Raw genomic sequence first — 19995 nt, 5'->3', positions numbered from 1 at the left:
CCCAAAATGCTCTTTATAGTCACAGCTAATCAGTAGGCATCAGTCTGAAACATGTCTCTCAGTATCAATACAAATGATGTGCTGTGAAAACCACATTGTTGAATCTTTAAACTGAGATAAACTAATTCTGAAAAAGCACATATCCCTCTGGCAGCGGACAAATCAGTGTACCGTCGCTGGAAAGGAGGTGATGGAACCATCAGTAGTGGGTCCACGTACAGTACAAACTGCCCTCTCCACATACCACCCATGTTCTTTCAAATTGTTCATGTGTCACCTTTGACTGAGAGGGGATGTTATTGAGAGAGAAGCCACTAAAGCCATTAGGAGCTCTGCGGTGGTTGTGTGGGTAAAAAAAAAACTCCCCATTGAAAAACATTTATTAAATCTGGCCGTCAATCCCTTCCATGCATTTTATTACCCGACTGGATCCTCATATTAAAAACACATGCACGAAACACACAGGCTTCTTCAGATTCTCATGGGAAGCACATTAAGACACAGGCCTTGCTATTTGATCTGAAAAGGTCCAATTACTGTACAGGAGCTTTACTCAAGCTGCCTGCTTGTGTGCAAGTCCCATCGAGGCCCAGTCAGTCTACTGTCATTCAGCTGTTTTAAGGTGATCCCACAATTCCATATTCCATGACATTCCCAGATTTGCAGAACCAGACACTCTAATAGTCTCAAAAATAAAGGTATGTATAACTATCCTTCAAATCTATGATCTTCAGGTGAACTAATTTATTGAACTTGATACCACTTGATGGCAATATTATTATTCACAAAGTGTCATGAATAATAATGTCACCATCAAGTGATATTAAGCCCACCAAATTATTATTCACAAACTGCTGTGATTGTAGATGAGGGCCAAGTGTCACAGCGAATTTTGATACATTTGTTAACGAGAATGAAATACCATAACTGGTTTTGATGTACCAGCTCATCTCAGCCCTGCGAATGAATGAACAAATAAATACTACAACTACTACTACAAACAATAATAATAATAATAACAATAATAATAATAATAATGCAAAAATGCCATTTAATTGTGAAAAAATAAATATTTTTTAAGATTTAGGCCCTACTTGAATTGACTGTTTTTTGTTTTTTTTCTGGAAGACTTCATTCATATGACCAATCATGCTGTGCTTTTCATGGAGTTACTGTTCATTTAAATGATATTGCCCAAATTCATAGCATAGCAGTGCAGGAGCAGTGCAACTACTTTGGTTGTTTTGGAATGGCACAGGACATTTGCATTTTATTGTCTTTTTTCTTCCCTTTTTGTGAGGGTGCCTGAGACCTAACGTACCAAATGGTGGTGCAGAAAAGGGACTTCATGTAACTTAGCTTTAACAGATAACAGATAACAGCCTGATTCTACAGGCTTTAGCCTATATAAGAGCATTCATTTTATAGTGTTTATCCCTTCCAAGCATTTTATTACCCGACTGGATCCTTCTGATATTAAAAACGCATGCACAGAACAAACTGGCTTTATCACATGCTCATGGGAAGCACATTAAGACAATGCACGTGCCTTGCTATTTCATCTGAGAAGGTCCAATTACTGTAAAGGAGTACAAACTGCCTGCTTGTGTGCAAAGGACCCATCGATTCACAGTCAGTTTACCATTTTACAGCTGTTTTACTGTTTTTACAGCAGCTTTATGCTTCTACAGGCTTTAGCCTATATGAGTGGATTCATTTTATAGTTTTTATCTCTTCTGTTTAAAAAAAAAAATGTGTTTGTATGTAAATGTATGTTAAATTGTGAATTCACATTTGTAGTCTCAACATGCTACAGCACAGCCTGTATTGCAACAACATTAGGAACCTGTTTGTATCTTGAAGCTAATGTATGATTATGTGCAACTATGAAACAGAAGTGAGATTCAGCTATCTTGTCACACCTTATTTATTAAAGCCCAAACCTGGTTATAAGACACAGGGGCTGAGAGGTCAATGACAGAAGGTAAATTTGCATGCTGACAGCCAGTTGGAGAACAACTAGCAAAGTTTGCAGCAGATCTGAGTAGTCTAAAGGTAGTTGGTGAAAGTGACATGAAGATCTTTTTTTATCATTCTTTCCCTGCAAATCTGAATTGCAGAAGCAGGGACCATTTTTAGTCAAGTTGATTTGTTGCTGCTTTGAGACACTTCTGTGTAGTACTGTTAATACAGGTGATACATGTGTAGTGAGGTGCATGTATTAATGATCACGCAAATATTTATATTCTCCTCCAGTGCGCAGTGAGGTGTGCGTAATAACGAATATTTATATACTGTTGATACAGGTAATACATGTACAGGATCATTTTTCCTTGAGTGATGTTAAGCAGCATGAAAATAGTCTAACAAAATATTTAGGTAATGGACAGACATACTACCTCTAGAGGCATACTGTAGGAGTTGCGTTGGAATTTGATTAAATGTATTTTTATTTTCTTAAAACTTCTTAAGAAACTTCTTATTGCCAATGGCTATACACCAGCCCTTGTAAAGGAGGTCATCAGAAACTTTTGCAGACTTCAGAAATATCCTTTGTCATGCACAAAAACTGTGTGGGCCAAGCTCAGACAGAGTAAAGCTGAGTTAAATAAAACTTTAGAAACTGAACTATTTAACATGGAAACCGTCTACGATATTTAAAACCATGCTCAATATATTGTTTGGTAACAATACATGGTGCAAATGAGAAATGATATGACCATTAGAAAAGGTTGGCCATGTGTATTTCCTAATGTTTATGGATTTTCTCCATACATTCATTTATTGTGCATTGCATTTTCACCAGAGTCTATGGATCTCCAGGTTGCCCTAGGGCAGTTTCTTTTTGCTGTGCTTCAGTCATTTTTGTTCATGTTAAATGTTCTCTAAAAAATGATGAATGCTATTTGCTGCTGAGGATTAAATATGCCCCAGGCTAAAAAGAAATTAGATGTCTTGGGAACTGAAAAAAAAAAAATGAAAAAAAAACAGAACATTCCTTTTAATGGCAAACTGCGAAAACATTTTTCGATTTGTCATCGATAGTATCACTGCTTCTCTTAGGCAAAATGTGCAAAATGTCACAGGCCCTTTTAATGTGTACGGACATCCTTCATATAACCCCATATTACTCATTCCTCACGGAAGAGCAGGTTTTAAAAATGCATTTGAATAACTGGAATCAATTAGACCTGTAATAACAAAGAGGACGCTTAATTGCTTGCTTAATGATGGTCTGAAGTCTCACGCTGGCAGTTCAAAGAAATAGAGCACTGATGGTCTCCTCTAAAACTATCAAAGTGACTTCCCTGTAAACGAGAGATTAATCCAGTCTGGAGTCTAATCACAGCCTTCTGCGAAGCCACAGCTCAGAAGGCCATCATCCTTCTTCTGCTCCTCTTCTGTACCAAATAGCCACACAAGCCTGGGCTTAAATGGGAAAAGGTATTTGTTGTAGATAAGTTTATATGACTTCGTATAAAACTTTGTTTTTGGACATGCATATGTTATAATTATATGTATGTTTGTCAGTAATTTGTACTGTGTATGTTTGCGTAATTAAGAAAATAAAATATTTTGTTTACATTAACCCACTGTAGGTTATGAAATTGAATACACTTTGCTACTTAGCCGAGGAAGCCTGTCTCTTTGTCCTGCATGCTAACAGGGATGTTTGTCACGAGGCCATGGCTGTGATGATGCACCAAATCAATTCAATGCCACACTGGTGTGCATATAGACATGCATACATGATCACACCTGCCCACATTGGCTGCCACAGGCTGCACGCAGATGTATGTGTGCAGTGCTCGGCATGGCACTGTGATGGAGTAAAACGCTTCAGGTGAACACGGTGCCTGCTTGCTGAGGGGACTTGGGCTGAATGGAGAGAGAATCAAACCAGACAAAATAGGAGCAGAGAAGAGACGATAGCCAAGAGAAAGGCTGTGCTAATCCTTTTTTGTGTGGGCCTTTGCCCAAATGTTTGATAAGATCAATGGCTAACGTGCTAATCATCTCCCACTTGTAATCGCACAACTCACAGCCCATTTGGAATGATGAAATCAAGAATTTACCAACAGTAATTTGACAAATTATTAGTTATTTCTATCAGAGTTACATTTTTTATATTCTTCTGAAGTGGATAGAGCATGTAGACATTTGGTGCTCTGATAAAGATCCTCTATTCATGGATCAGGGCGCGGATGGATTGCTGCCTGTAGAAAAGTGTAGATCATATCATAACTGGACTTTGATGTAAAATATTGCTCTACTGCTACCCAAGATGACTTTTTGAATCGAAATGTTTTGCAAATGGTTTTCTTTTATGTCCAGCAACAACTTACACTGGCTGTTCCTTTCTGAAAATGGGATATGCTGCAAAGTAAAATTTGTTATTAAAATCCAAGAAACATATATTTCAACTTTACACTATATGGCCAAATAAAGCTTATCAGGTTTTGCAATATTTATAAAAAAAATACTTTTTGCTTTCAGTTTTTAATTGAATATAAAATTAGTCTAGGCTAAGGTGTCCTTAAGCAAAGAATGATTGCTTAAATATTTTTATATGAGAGAACCACAGCTCCATCAGTGCATTAATTTACATATGCTTCACAGCAAATTAAGTACTACTATGGGTCAGGTAATGGTCAGTGTTTCATTTTATTTTTAATTAAAAGCAATAGAACTAAAGTCTGCACATACCATGCCCCTCAAAGATGAGGTTTCAGAAACACTGGCACAGGCAAAATGCAGGTTTATTCTGTAGAGTAAGCACATTTGTAATTACATGTACCTACTGCATTAGAGCACAGAAAAGCTCAAACCTAGCATCTGTTTCCATTAGGCCTGTCTGAATCAGCACTGCCAGGCTCAACTTTGTGGCAACATAACACATTTATTAAGACCCAATTGACATTATAACTGATGCATCTAATATAAACTGTAAGGCGGAAATGATTAAAATCTGGCATTGTCACTGCGCTGGTCAGCTTGCTGGCTTCCTCTGGTACTGTGACAATATGTGGCTGTAAAGTAATTTAACCCCAGGAGCATACACCATTAGTCCCCATCGTCTCCGCACCCATACGGGCAGGAGCCTGTGGGGGAAAACTCAGGCATCTGTTTTCTTGCGAAGCTACCCCCTCTCTTGTCTCATTTTCTAATCAGGCCTCCAGTTGTAAAACTCGTTACGACAGTGGGCAACATGGAAGGAAGCACGGCCTGTTGGGCCCAGACTATTCTCTTGGACCCCCCTTCATTACTCCCTCCCTCTCACATCTCCCTCATTCCTCAGTTTCCCTGAAAGTATGCATAAAGCATCGGATGTTTCATGACAAAGTCAGTTTAGATAATATTAATGTTTGGTATTATTCTGATTGTTTCAGTGCGACTGGTGCAATGGTTTCATTTCTGCAACAGCAAACCTTGGACATCATAACCAACCATGAACCAAGGAGAAACTGTGTGGAGCTCTGCCCCAGTGAAAGCCATATGCCTCAACCCCCCTGATCAGATCTCGTTTCCTGGGGAGGCCTGGCTCCAAATTCCAAATGGTTATAAAACGCCAGATGGTTCATTGGTTGATTGCGGACCCATTTTTAGAGTCAATATCAAAGGCCTGATTTTGGATTTAAGGAGACCAAACCAACCAATCGGGGAGGATGCAATCAGACTCCCGTGCACACCGTGCACGTAATTTCTATGTACAGGGTGTCTGTAGCCCGACTCCCGTATGTAGCTTTTATTACCAGGCATGACTTTTAAGACTCCGTAATTTGGTTTCCTTTCTAATGCTTTTATAATTTATTTGGAACTAGGGTGTAATTATGTATGTAACCTGCCTGGTAAAATAAATTGTTAAAACTTGATCGGTGTCGTTTCGCTTACTGACACTCAATGTTACACAGGGAATGCTTGGTTACCCCCTCGAACTGGTCTAGGGAGGATGAATATTTACGCTTAATGTATCACGGCGTATAGCACCCGTAGACCTCTGATGGTAAATCCCTCGCCTCCGCGTGGTAGTTCATTTATGTCGAGAACAGCCGTAGCTATGTTGGTCTGCTTGGGTCCCTAGGCTGTTAACAGATATACCCAAGAGTAGCTATTCCTGCAACCTCTGTAATGACTGCAGATATCTAGTCAGTTCATGAGACGTGCACATAATGCGCGATGTGACATGCGGCGGAACCAGCAGAGGACTGTTCAGATGAGTAACAGTCCTATAGCTCCTAATGAGTAACAGTCCTATATACGATATTTATCGTCAGGATTCCTATAGCGATCAAGTCAACATTATAAATAAGACATCTACCAAAGGTAGATAACAAATCTAAATTATTATTCTAAATGGAGTCAGATATAACGAAGGTGAATGTATTGGCCCTATTGTGAAAATTCTTGGTCAGCCCGGACCAGTAAAGAGCGGAAGGCAGAGTGGTACTACTGTCTTTGTATCGTGGTTTATTTATTGGCTGATCTAGACTCTCCGCATAGGGGCCACTACTATTTAACCCTACTAATATTCTTTCAGCAACACCAGAAGGACGAGCACGCTGATACCTTCAGCCCTCGCTAAATTCCGTTGTTGGGTTAGCGTGGGGTTTTACAAAACCATATTACTCGTACTTCGTAGTACACATGCAGATGTATTTTGAGATGGAAGAGATGCAGTATTTTTTTTGAAGGGATGCACACTGAGGAAGAGCACTTAAGGTCAGTAAAAATAATAATCACTACAAACCGCCAGACCATTTAGCTCCCAAGATGCATTTAGAGTTTTTTCAGAGGTGAAGGCGACAGACATTACTGCACAAATTAACTCAAACTAATAGCTGTAAAAAGACATACTGTATTTCCAAATGCCACCCCGTGGTCGTTAAGCAGGGACAATGAAAACAAGACTGGTCAGTTTAGTTCAGGTGGAAAGCCAATTGAAGCTGTGTTGCTGTCCTTTCAGTAGCTGCAACAGGAAAACAGGAAGCCTTCGCTCCGTTATCCTCCAGAACCCAAGTCAAAGTGGAAGCTTGAATTAACAAGCTACCTTTCCCATCCTGCTGCATAATGAACAAACCTTATAAACGTAAAAGCTCTGCAGTATAGCAGGTCACGTGAATACGCCACAGAGATCCCCCCCCTTCCCAAGCTCTCCACACACATGGAAAAGGGGCTTTACTCATTTACCATATGGAGAAACCCCATCATCTCACACCCCATCTGGTGAGAAATTGAATTTCCCAAGTAACGCAAAGACAATGGAAGCGGGCTTGGTGCTCTCTGGTGCCAGGCAGGGACTGTGACAAGGGGGAGAGGGAGAGGGAGAGGGAGAGGGATCCTTTAATCAGTCCGAGGCTGAGGAACGGGGTGTCCCCAGGTTTTAGTGAGGTCAGACTGCCCCTCAGTGGAATTCTGGGATATTCAGACCACTGCTTTGCGTAAATATATCTATGTGACCCAGGAGTCTCTAAGTTCCATTTCATTATTCATTTGCTTGGCACACTCATTTCCATTGAGAATAGCACATCTCACACAGTGTGCATTACCTATTCATGCGGCTAGTTATTTGCTGAAGCAATTCGCGTTAAGTGGCTCACCCAAGGGTGCCTCCCCCCCACCCGGTCCCCTCCACAGAAAGCTCTGTTGTCTTTAAACCTCTGAGCCATGTCTTCAAGAGGGAACCCAACCAGCTGCTTTCACACAGATGTGAGCTGTTAGGTAACTAACAATATGGAACCTTATAGAACTTTCCAAGCCAGGGCCTAACCACCTTAATGTGTCCCCTGTGTTGTGTTGTTATGGGGCAGGGTAAATCTGCTCTCTGGTGAGACAGATAGACAGATGGACAGGCGGATAGACAGGCAGACAGACAGACAGACAGACAGGCAGGCAACAATAAATCAGATATTAAAAAGATAAATTAATTGAACTCATCAATGCAATGTTTCCCAACTGAGGCAACAGAGGCAACATGAGGTTATTTGGTGCACAAGTACAGAGCATAAATGTGGATGTACCATTAATATACTCTACACTAGTGTAGAATCTGGCACTGCCAGTCTAGTACAATAATACAGTTGCTTATGCAGGATGTGTATGTGTGTATGTAACGTATGGTATTGTCATTAACATGACAGTAATACTGTATGTCCCAACCATTCTGGTGCCCAGAAATATAACGTATAAAAATAACGTAATAAAGGTTTAAAATTGTGTACTTTAACAACATGAATTGTTGATAACAAATGTAAAATTGTGGAGTACAGAGCCAAGTCAAGTTTTTCCCAAGAAATATGGAGCTCACTGTATATACTGTATATATAACTAAAACACAGCACCTTTCTTCTTTTTCATATTATTCAAAGCCATGTATTAAATATGAATTCAGATGATTTATCGTCTGATGTTGTCCTTTACGGTGCTGAACAATGTGAGGCTGCGTATCAGGTATACAGTACACCTTTGCACAGACTGGAACCCCCATGTGGCATAACCATTTCAGGTGACTTTGAAGTGAGCTGCTCATAGCTGTGAAGGATGGATAGCCTTGTGATAAATTATCTGTTTAATGAGTGTCTCGGTGACTTTTAACAAAAGCAAACACTCCATAACGATTGTAAATGTGGATCAGGGGTGCGGGAGAGTGGTCGTGGTTGGCGGATTAGGAAGCGGAGTCTCGCGCCGCTAATTTTTCTCCCCTCCCTGCATTCATCACCCTGAGCCCATTCTGCTTCCCCAAACGTCAGCGGCAGAAACAGATTGATCTCTATAGGAATGAGTTGTGAAGACCCGGTTACGAACGGTTTCTGCCCAGATCCTGTTTGTTATTTCCAGGCATTGTTGAAACATGCCTCTGTGTATGCCTTCCCTGGAGCTCCTGCCCCCAACCCCCACCCCAAGGGGCAGCTGGCCTCAGAGGGAGGGTCGGAAGGCACAATCGGACAAGCTCCATTTATAATCCTATTCCCCCCCGCAGATACTGTCACATTTTGCCCATCGGTTGCACAGAGTTATTGATGAACTCGCCAACCAGATACCAGATAAAAAACAAAGCAGCAGCCCAAAGCCAAATGCTAAGATATGAATACGAGTCATCAGATGATATGTGAGACAAACTGTAGCCACCACATTGACCAGACTGGATTATTGGAAAACGTCAAAAGATTAGGGCTTGTACAGTTTTTTTCCCACCCTTCGTATCAGACACATTAGAACATCACTCATACCACGGCATGTCCATTTGGTATGTTCAAAATATCAAAACATCACTCACAACAAGCATTCCTACAAATGTGAGCAATACTACTAATAGATCACATAAAAATGCTCCTGCTATCAGATAATGCCTCTAAATCAAGCCCCAGTGGCTGTTTCTCTCTGGCTTGCTCTTCCGCTTGGTACTGTGACCGAGGTGCACTTTATGAGTAGGAACCTGGCTGACCCTGGCAATAGACGACAGGAGTAATGCATAGTTGAAGAGGACCCATGGGGCTGCTTGTCATCTTCAACTCAACAGTCCTACAGCCTCTAGCAGAGGCAGTGCCTAATATGTCCACACAGACAGAATGTGATAGACCACAAACATAAACAGCTAATCTGCTTCAGGGCTCTGCAGGAAACCATCAATGTATTGTTATTCAACAATATCACGATCACTAACATTTTATTTTAAACTACAGTACATGGGGCAGTATTTTTCTGTAAAGATTTTTCCGCTTTGGATATAAAAAATCATGAAAGCTATATCAGAGCCAGCCTTGTGATTTGGACATTGATTTGTTGGACTGAAATGTGTCAGATGAGTGAGAAGAACTATGAAAGGAAACTAGTTTGACTGAGAACAAAATGTTCTTTTACCTGTTCCTGCTCTGAGATGACACGACACATTCCTCCAGAAAGCGATATATAGAAGGCGATATTCACAGTTCAGATGATTGTAATTGAAACAAGCCCAAACCTGCCATTAGTGTTTGGGGAGATTAAATTTGGTTTGAAGGTCCAACAGTACAGTAATGTGATGAATATTTATATTTTATTACAAATACAAGATTCACATATTTGCATGTATTGTATGCCAGACCCCAAATTTGGTTGTCCTGATAGATCAGAAATCATGTTGGCTTGGCACAAAGTAAGATGTAAAACAATTGTCATTTATCAGCCATTTAAAATTCTAAAATCACAAGATATTGATTTATTCTGCAATGATGAATATGCGTACAGGGTTTAGTGCACACCTCTGTAACATTGTTCAGAAGCTGTGTTCGACAGCAAAAACCCATTTTTGGGTTAAAACGCACGAGAGATGGCTTACGCAGCACATATGAAGATACAGAAAGCTGTAACAAGATGGCAGAGCAAACCGCTATGCCAAGTCGGCTTACACTTCGAGTCCATGCTAGCCAGCAGAAAGCAAGCAATTCATACTACACTGGAGATTGCAGTAAAAAAGATCAGCGTCTTTTATTAAGTACTATACTATGCTTCTCTTTATGAAAAGCTGGCAGTTTTTTCCGCTCGCCGGTTGGGTAGCCCATAGTTAGCTCGGTTAACAAATAAAAGTGGAAATATTTGTTAGCTATTGAGGTTGCTGTTTGCTGTTGCTGTTGTTTAATATAACATTCGCTAATCATGATATTAATGGATTCTATGTTACCTTGGTAGTTATATCTTTCTCAGTTAAACAGGGTAATGTTAATTTAGTAGGCTAGGCAGTAGGCAAATATCTCGGCTAGCTAACATTAGCTACCTCTGCACGTCGGAAGGCCTCAATGTAGGAAGTAAATGGGAAAAATGGGAGTTACGTTTAACATTGCTTCTGGTTTCATGGGAGAGTCATTTTATCACTGATATAATGCTATATATTTTTATTATGAATTAAAAAATGAAAGAGGGTCCAGTTCCACTTCTGTGTTGACAGGTATGGGTCAACCCATATAGTTTCTGACACACATATACACAGTTGAGAAATGAACATTATCATAATTTGCATATGGGCCTCAGTAAACTGCCCTATGGGCTGCGTCACCCAAGCGTTTTGAAAACGCTTTTCAAAATCTCATGGAAAGTCAGTGTGTGATGTCACAGTCACATTGTCTATATTTTTCGTACAGTCTGCCATCTCACCCCCAAGAACTTATTTGACACTGTTGTGTACTGAAGCCTCTATACCTGACGCAAATACATTATGAAATACGGTGAATGCTGTTGCAAAGGACAGGTATGAAAAGGGAGAAGATAGGGTTTTGTTGACAAGGTTTCAGAACTGATAGTCCTGTCAGCCGTAGGACGTTTGCAAGGCAGACTGCCTCTTATCACCTGCCTGGCTTATTGTAAATCATTATCAAAACTCAGAAATGAGTCAAAGAATAGATTATTGTTCCTTCATCCTTCACTGAACATTAACTTCATTGAGCCTTCCTTAAGTAATTAGTCCCCTCGTTAATGGGAAATCTAGAGATTGGCATGGCTTCTGATATTATATTACTGGCTCTGTGCTCAAGACAGTGTCTATCATCTTGCAGGGTTCTTGGTTTGTATCATGAAAATTCAAGTGCTGCCTTGGCAAATGTCCTGGAATCCACAGTGGCATTTTGGAGCATTTAGGAAATTATATTTGAGGCATGAGAAGTGGGCACTCTGGGAAACAGACACACCCTCTTTATTCAAAATCTGCTGGGTCTGCTGCTCATCATTATTATGTTGAAAAGCAATGCAGCTCAATGAATTGATTGTTTGCATAAGCGTGCATTTTAGTTAATTTTCTGCTGTAGTGAATTTAATGTTATTGCTTCTCGGAGCTTAAAAGTGCTATAACAGCCTTATGAATTATTAAATCCACAGAAGCTTTGTGTGTAAAAGCCACTTTTAATCCTTCTATGAAAATAAATGAGTGCATCAACATGATGAATATTTCACAGTGATTTTGATGGTATATCATGAAGCATTTATGAGCCATGCAGTTTGACACCACTGTTAAGTTGTTTGGCTTGCACTGAATCAAAATTAATTTTAATGAACAAACAAATATTTACATACCATTACATTACATTGCAAAATGGAATGTTTTATACGCGGCATCCATACCTGGTAATCCAATAATGAATAATGTATGAATAATAAATAATACAAGCCTGATAAGTAATTTGATATGTGGCTAAATTGAAAGGTTTTTTAATGGAATTTTTGGTCATTCATAATGCCAATTCATGAAAGCTTGATGCATATGAATGTAGTGTGAGGTGTAACACTTAGTTATTAATCAGTATGATTGATGATGAAAAAATGACATTAACATCATGTTTACAAGTGTGATCTCTCTCTAATTCTTTTCTTTCACGTTCACACAGCCAAGCAAATCCAAGGCAATGGTAGTTGGGCAGTTCTAGAACACCCACGTTTGATGATATGCTTGCAGTTTGTCGCTGTTTCAAAGTGAAGTAAATTGTAAGTGGTAACTGATTCATTGATTCATTGGTTGAGTTATGACTACTCTTTCACTGTTGGTGGAAAAATAGGATGCATTAGAGTAGAAGATATGGTTGTGCAGTCCAAGTTCACCAGCAAAAATGCATGCTGTCATTATGTGTAAACATATCTCCTCTCTCAGTTCTAGGGGCATCGCATAAAGCGGGATTCATTCGTTAGCCTCTTACTCCTGAACCTTTGCATATATTTTGAGGAATCTCAGGACTCCATCCTCCACTTGCCTGGGGAGGAGGATGGTCCATACATTTCAGATGGCATTGGACTCCAATGCATGCTCCTAGCCTTTTGGGATCTTTCATTTTCTGCTTGCGAAATTACGGTAGGCCTAGAATGGGGCGGCCTGTAGCGTAGTGGTTAGGGTAAATGACTGGGAATCGTAAGGTCGGGGGTTCTAATCCTGGTGTAGCCACAATAAGATCCACACAGCCGTTGGGCCCTTGAGCAAGGCCCTTAACCCTGCATTGCTCCAGGGGAGGATTGTCTCCTGCTTAATCTAATCAACTGTACGTCGCTCTGGATAAGAGTGTCTGACAAATGCCAATAATGTAATGTAATGAATCAATCAAAAATAGGAAAGAATTTAAGCATGTTTTCAACAACCAGAATTGATGAAGACATTGTCAGAATCAAAAACCGGGATATTAACGGGGACCCCAAGACTTATTTTCTATGGGAATTTTTCAATTAAATATTTTAACATAAATTAATTTTCGACATTCATTGAACAGAAATGGGAATGAGCTCAGCTCAGTAGTCTGACACAGGCAATTGTATGTGGGAGAGTGGAAACGGTCCTTAATTGCATGAGTGTGTCATTGGTCAATAAACAAAACATTTATGCACAACAGCCATAATGCTGTAGCCACATTATAGGGGTGGATTTATGACGAATGCCACCTTGATTGCATGCCGAGGCATTCTCTCTAGCCTCCGCTAACATCAAAATGCTCGGAAATTGCATGTTAACATCCGTCATTAATGACCACCTTAGGAACCTGAGTGCCCTGGTATTTCTACCAGTCACATTGCTTTTGCTCAGCCATCTGTCTGAATAAGAGTACTTCTTCATAGGGAAGGCTTGTCTGTGCATGCACAGACAAATTCACACACACACACACACATACACACACACACACACAAACACACACACACAGGAACCTGGATTGTGCACATCTCTCTGAATTAATTAGCAAGAGCGTTTTACAAGCAGGTAATGGTCCATTTGAAAGTGCCCCTGGGAGCAGATGCCCTTAATGACCGTCTCAACTCCTGGCAATCACGCTATAGTACACCCTGGGCTCATTTTGCATGCTGTTTAAAGGAACTCCGTAACCTACGTTTGGAGGGTTAGCACTTTAATACAGCTTGTATTATCTGATAGTCGTGATTACAGTACTTTCACTCTAACTACATACATTGTTTAAGAGTTCAGATCAGTTCAAGTTTGAGTACACAGTGAACCCAAGTGCAAATTCTTGGAAACCCATTTATCTTTCTCAATACGTGTAACACAAAATTACTTTGTCTTCTGAAAGTTTATTACTTCCCCATATTGTCACTAAAACTTCCAGAATATAAATTCCAGTTAAGTTAAGTTTGCATTACATGCATATAAAGCCTTAATAAAGCACACAGAACACTGTCAATAGCATAGCTATTATTGTTTGGAAGGAAATTGTTTGGAAGCATAACCTTAAGTGACACACTTTGTTTAAAGTATGACCAAAATACACATATAATAGGTCGCAAACTATGCATTTTGTCGTATTAGTCAAGTGCACACTAGGGTGGGTATCCTATAGATTTTGCTAATACCGGTGTTAAAGCAATACTTTTGAAATGGTACCTAAATGGTGCCTGAGCTGATACCTTCTTTAAAATAAAGGAAAAACGACAACATTAAAACATCTTTTTATTGTATGGGCAAAGCAATTGAACAATTAAAGCAAATTGAATTGCTTAAACTTTATACTTATAATTTGCATATCCTACTTATACTACTATAATACCCTAGCATTTTATTAGCTAGCTTGCCTATGTTACCTGCGTTTGACAGAATGTCAAGTGAAGCCATGTTGCCATGGGTGAGCAATGCTTCTGTTGCCTGTAACGTCAATTTCAGAGCCCAGGCGGCAGTGGAAATAGTGGATATTTTAATCGCTCGCCCTGGCATTGTATTTTGATGTGAATGTGGAAGTATAAAGTTACACATTGAAAATTGAACATTGGAATGCAAGGTTAGCACTGTTTCCTCGCAAGAATGGCTGGCCCGGCTCCCCTCTCTGTGGAGTTAGCATGTTCTGCTCGTGTTCACATGGGTTTCCTCCCACACGCATCCAAGGGAATGTTACAGAATGTTATAAATGGACATTGTTCCTGTCAAATTAAAAGTTTGAGTTCTGCAGTATATCTTGTATGTAACATCTGTCCACTGGAAATATAACCATCATTAATTATGTGCATTGTAAAACATGTTAGCTTCCCTTATCTTTTGGCAGACAAGTATGTATTTGCAAACATACTTGCCATATTGTACTGATTGATGGATTTCCACACACAGAAGTAATATAGCACCATACAAAAATTGTCCCTTTGCAGTGGAAAGATTTTTATGATAAAAGATGGATTATTCCCATCCCTTTACTGCTGAGTTCTTCTGGAAAAGGCTTGGGACTGAAGCTTTTCTGTTTAGCAAAGGAGAATTAACTTCAATGAAAAAAGGAGTATTTTCACTGCCTGGCTCAGGGATTCTATAGAGAGAAAAATAACTCTATTTATTTTCCCCCAAGTAAAAGCCTTTTGATACCAGCAATGGTTGAAAGATCCAGGTATAAATGCTCTTTCTTTAGGGACCATGATACCTTGACACTCAGCTTCTTCAAAAATGTAACAATCAATCAAATCACCGAAGAGGCCAAGAGGCCCCTTCTCCAACATATCATTTCCAATCTTTATCGGAAAAATCCCATTTTGGATGACATTTATTGAAATATTATCGTTCTGGGAGAGAGAAAACAGACAGCTGTAGAGATATGGCCAACTCTTTCCTCCTCTGTTATTTCTACCTTAGCCTGGCGAAGAGGGAGACTGCATGACCACTGAACAAAACTCAGTAACCAACTGTGTTTCATTTCAGGAGATGGCCTCTGTCACAATCAAACCTTAACTCTGGGGGAATCTAAATAAAAAGGCGTTCTCCACAACGTGAAAATAATGTACTATCTTGCTTTTCCTATTAAGAGCTCCATAGGGGCCACCAAGCTGAATGACTAAGAAAAAACAGTTGAATTCTTTACTTTATGAGGGTACACGCAAGTTGTTAACATTGATTCATTGATTGACGTTCACTGTTTTGCCCGTTCTATCATTGTGTAGCACTGTCTCCCATTGAGGATTTGTGATTAGATGTATCACCCGAGGATGCTGACACAATTGTTACAGTTGTTATTGTTTCACCTGGGTGGGGATGCTGGTTGGCTGAGGGGTGAGGAGCAGGTATGACTCATAATTGCTTTTGAAAACCATAAAAAAAATGCTTTTTCATTTTTTAAATTTTGGCTATAAGCTGATAGCTGATAAATTCCACAATTTTTCTACTTTGCCTGAAAAATTAAGTCCAACGTGTGTGAAGTAAATAGTTTTTGAGAGATTATTATAGGATATTATTATAGATATATTATTAGATTATTTTATAGGACTAGTATAAAATAGGTGGAAAATAGGGGCAAAGAGGAAAGGGTGAAAATGGTCAACAAAATTTCCTGTGAGCAAAAATTCAAGACAAACATACGCGCACACTGACACAGCACATTTTCCTTAGTGAGACCGAATTTCCGACTTCCAGCGTAGCATTAGCCACTCTATTACCAGCTGGTTAAACAGGGTTTGTTGACCTTTCTTCCTTTCTGAATTATTTAAGTTTGAGTTAGAGCTGTCCTGCAGTGTGCCTCTCACTGAGCTCAGCATGTGGCCCCACGGTGCAGCCATGCAGATGCCAAGTGGCAAAGCGCATTAATACTCACTTTGAAGAAGTAATTGCACTTTGGAGCGTGGAGATCCTGCTTGTCCTACCTCGCCACAATGTTCATAGTTCACCCATGGTCAGCCTCTGCACACTCAATCTGTGTTCATAGCAACCAGCAAAGTAGAGATGTTTCCTTTGCGTTCTGAAGCTTTAGGTAAGATTGGATGTTGAAACAATTAAATGTGCATTGTTGTTGAGCATGCATTTTTAAGTTGTTTGAATATGTTTTATCTTACAGCCTAGCCTATGTTTTTGTATAATATTTCCGTCATAATGTAACCTGTTAGCACAGCATACATGTGCAGCTAACATTGTTGTTTGAAGTTGACACACCACTGTAACCAATTCATATTAATGTAACAGTAGCGAGGGTTACTTCAAAGAATAGGGTACGCTTATACTTATGAGCTAACTGCTTTAGATTCAGAAGACAGTACCTACAAAACACATCTTAAAATGTCATCTTTATGAACAGTATGAATGACCCTTAATATATACAGTAAATTACCCCATTTGATTTTGCAGCTTGTGCTTAGAATAAAATCATTTCATTGGGGAGGTCTATGCACTTCCAATTTGGGAAATACTGGATAAATCATGGAAACCATTGACTTGAAGCAATGCTGTCACAATCTTGAACATTCAGACTACCAAACAAAGTTTAATGTGTATGCCTGTATTTTAATAACTGGAGCCTTAAAAGGTAAATGGACTATTCTGTTACAGTTACAACTTCAACAGTCTAAAAATAATCACAACCCAGGGGCACAAGGTAATGCTACTGAGAACCCATTAGCCCCACATAAAAGACAATCCAATACTCTCCAATGGTCTTTACGAACCATGCCTTTCCATCCTGCCGCCTACAGCTCATGATAAGCTTGCGCTGCTCCATCACTTAACAGGTGTAAAGTGGGAGGAGCATGAGGCTGAAGGCTCAAATGCTTTAGTACCTCAACAAGCTAAACACATTAACTACAGCACAGACCATGCACCTCAGCTCTACAAGTGGAGCAAAATCATACGGCTGGTTTCATACGCCGGGAGCACAGGAACGTATTGCTCTCAAGACAATTGCAGGGCCGGTGTTGTGTTAACGTTAAAGCTGGTGATGAAGGCAAAGGGAAACATTGCACTGCTATCAGGACAAGCTATGTCAACACTTTGTGGCTCTTGCTTTATCGTCCATTATAGCTCCCATGGGTAATAGTCAACGTTTCACTGGCCGGTTACTGCCACAGGGCTCTCCTCACACTGTCCGTTTCTGGCCTCCACGTCCACAGCCAGCATGACAGAGCTTTGGACCCATTGCTTACCACCCTCTCTGTATGACTATAGCTTACATCCTTCAGCCTCCAGATCAGGCAGCATGAATACTGTGAATCACTCATCCTCATGCAATAAATTAACAAATGTTCGTGGACAGTCAGCTCCAGACAAAAAAATCATATGAATATCCTATGTTATTTACTCAGTGTGATTCTTAAAATAAAATCAACACTTTTGATTTTGCAATACAGTAACTATGTCAGAAACAACCTTTTTGTATGTGTTGGCTAAGGCATAAGGCCAAAATTTCAAGTGTGTTCTTCATATTCTTTTGCCCCCGCCATTTCTAAACTAGGCTACAGTAACTGGCTGAAAGACCCTTGGGTTAACTGGTCAGTTCGGATAAGTGGGGTTCAGATAAATAGGCTTCTGCTGTACAGTTATTCATTTATTTTAATTGCTTTTTGTTTAGAGTAATTACATGAACTGGGTCTGAATGAATTATTTCTTCCCAAATAGTCTGGCAAGTTTGATAATGATCTAAATTAAATCAAGCCCTGATTTACTGGTAAGTTAAAGTTAAGGGCAAATATTGATTGAATCCAGGTCTATTTGTCCCTGCTCCCTGACATAAAAATTGCTATTAAAAAATATATATATATTATACAAACTCTTTCCTCCTCCTTGCTCGGAAGCTTAAATAAATGGGAAAGTGGGAAGTGAAGAATTGCTCAGGTCAAAAGGTGAACATTGCAATGGCTTGTGAGGGATGACACATTTATTTAGCTTTCTCGTTTTATTATCATTTCCGAAACTGGAAACTGTCAATGTGGCGGGATGTTTCAGCAGGTCCCGATTAAATTCTGACAAGACGGAGATAGCTGGAGCATTTTCAAATTATCCTCCGATTGCCATTCATCAGCTAGCCCTAAACCCTGTCATCTCTGCTAGGTAGCCTTACCTCCAGCTTTTTCTGTGAACCAATGTAAAGACAGCAAGTCCCACAGACAGACTTGTATTTATGCAAGGACAGTTTGTAAATGTAGAATTGACAGATTATTGAACATTAAATACAATATTATTGTATTTAATTTTCCATATTTTGGCCACTCGGGTGCAAATTGCACCTCACAGCTATTTTGTCCAGGTGTGAGAAGCTGCTAGATACAGTACTGGCCTCAATGAAAATGTCATCACATGTACAGTAATGAATTCCTGGAAATGACTGTCCCCAGCCAGGTCTATGGCCTGAGCGAGAATAATTTGATGTACTGTTTTGAATACTCCGAGCATTGCATTTTCCTTGTTTGCTAATGTCTGGACTAGAAGGCAGGAATGAGCAATAACCATAATTTCTCACTTGAGTTTTGCTTATATTCATTAGGAAAATTAACGTTGTTTTGCCATGTGAAGAATGCTCGTGAACATTTGCTGAAGAGGAAAGATGGTTTGATGGATAAGTTTAGTATTTCTATCTACAGGAGCCTTGAATGGTAGAAATTGAGCTCCATGTGATACAAATCACAATGCAATAAATGTGATGTACGGAGTTACAATTGAAGTCATTATTGTTTATTTGTATGTATGCTGCCCTACCTTCAAGACGCCTTACATCATCCTTCAAGTACATTTTTCACCCCTTATCCTCAGTGGCATTTACACAGTGTCATATTGAAGCCCTGACACACAGTCAATATATGATTCCCATTGCAATGTTGTAGCAGAAATGACTACACAAAGGGAAAAGCCAGTTAACAGTTAGTCAGTCAATAACAGTTAACAGCTACAGGTAAGAGTTGTGTGATATTGCATCTCTCTGGAGACCATCAATCAGCACACATTGTGGCCTTCTAGAACTGGGTTCTGACAACTATGCTTGTGCAATAGCTCTGATCGATTTCCCCTTTTCTAAGTTTCAAAATGGCTTGCCTTTCTCCCAAAGACAGCTCTCTGGTCTTCATGTTGCTTTATCTTTTCTAACACAAATGCAGCTAAAACCAAGAATAGACATTCAGAGCTATTTATTGCTTAACCAATCAATCTAACAGGACACATCTGGGCAACAAGACACCTGTCAGTCACAACAACTGTTCCAATTATTTTGCTCACTAAAAATTGGGTGGTCTGAGGAGACAGAACCCATATTAACTGATATTAACATAATTAACTAATTTAGGATCACTTTTTGCTTTTAGCTCATAATAGACAAGGTT

The sequence above is a fragment of the Conger conger genome, chromosome 10, assembly GCF_963514075.1.
Source record: "Conger conger chromosome 10, fConCon1.1, whole genome shotgun sequence".
Taxonomy (NCBI): Eukaryota; Metazoa; Chordata; class Actinopteri; order Anguilliformes; family Congridae; genus Conger; species Conger conger.
The sequence above is the reverse complement of the archived record's forward strand: the minus strand, read 5'-3'. Positions refer to the sequence as shown.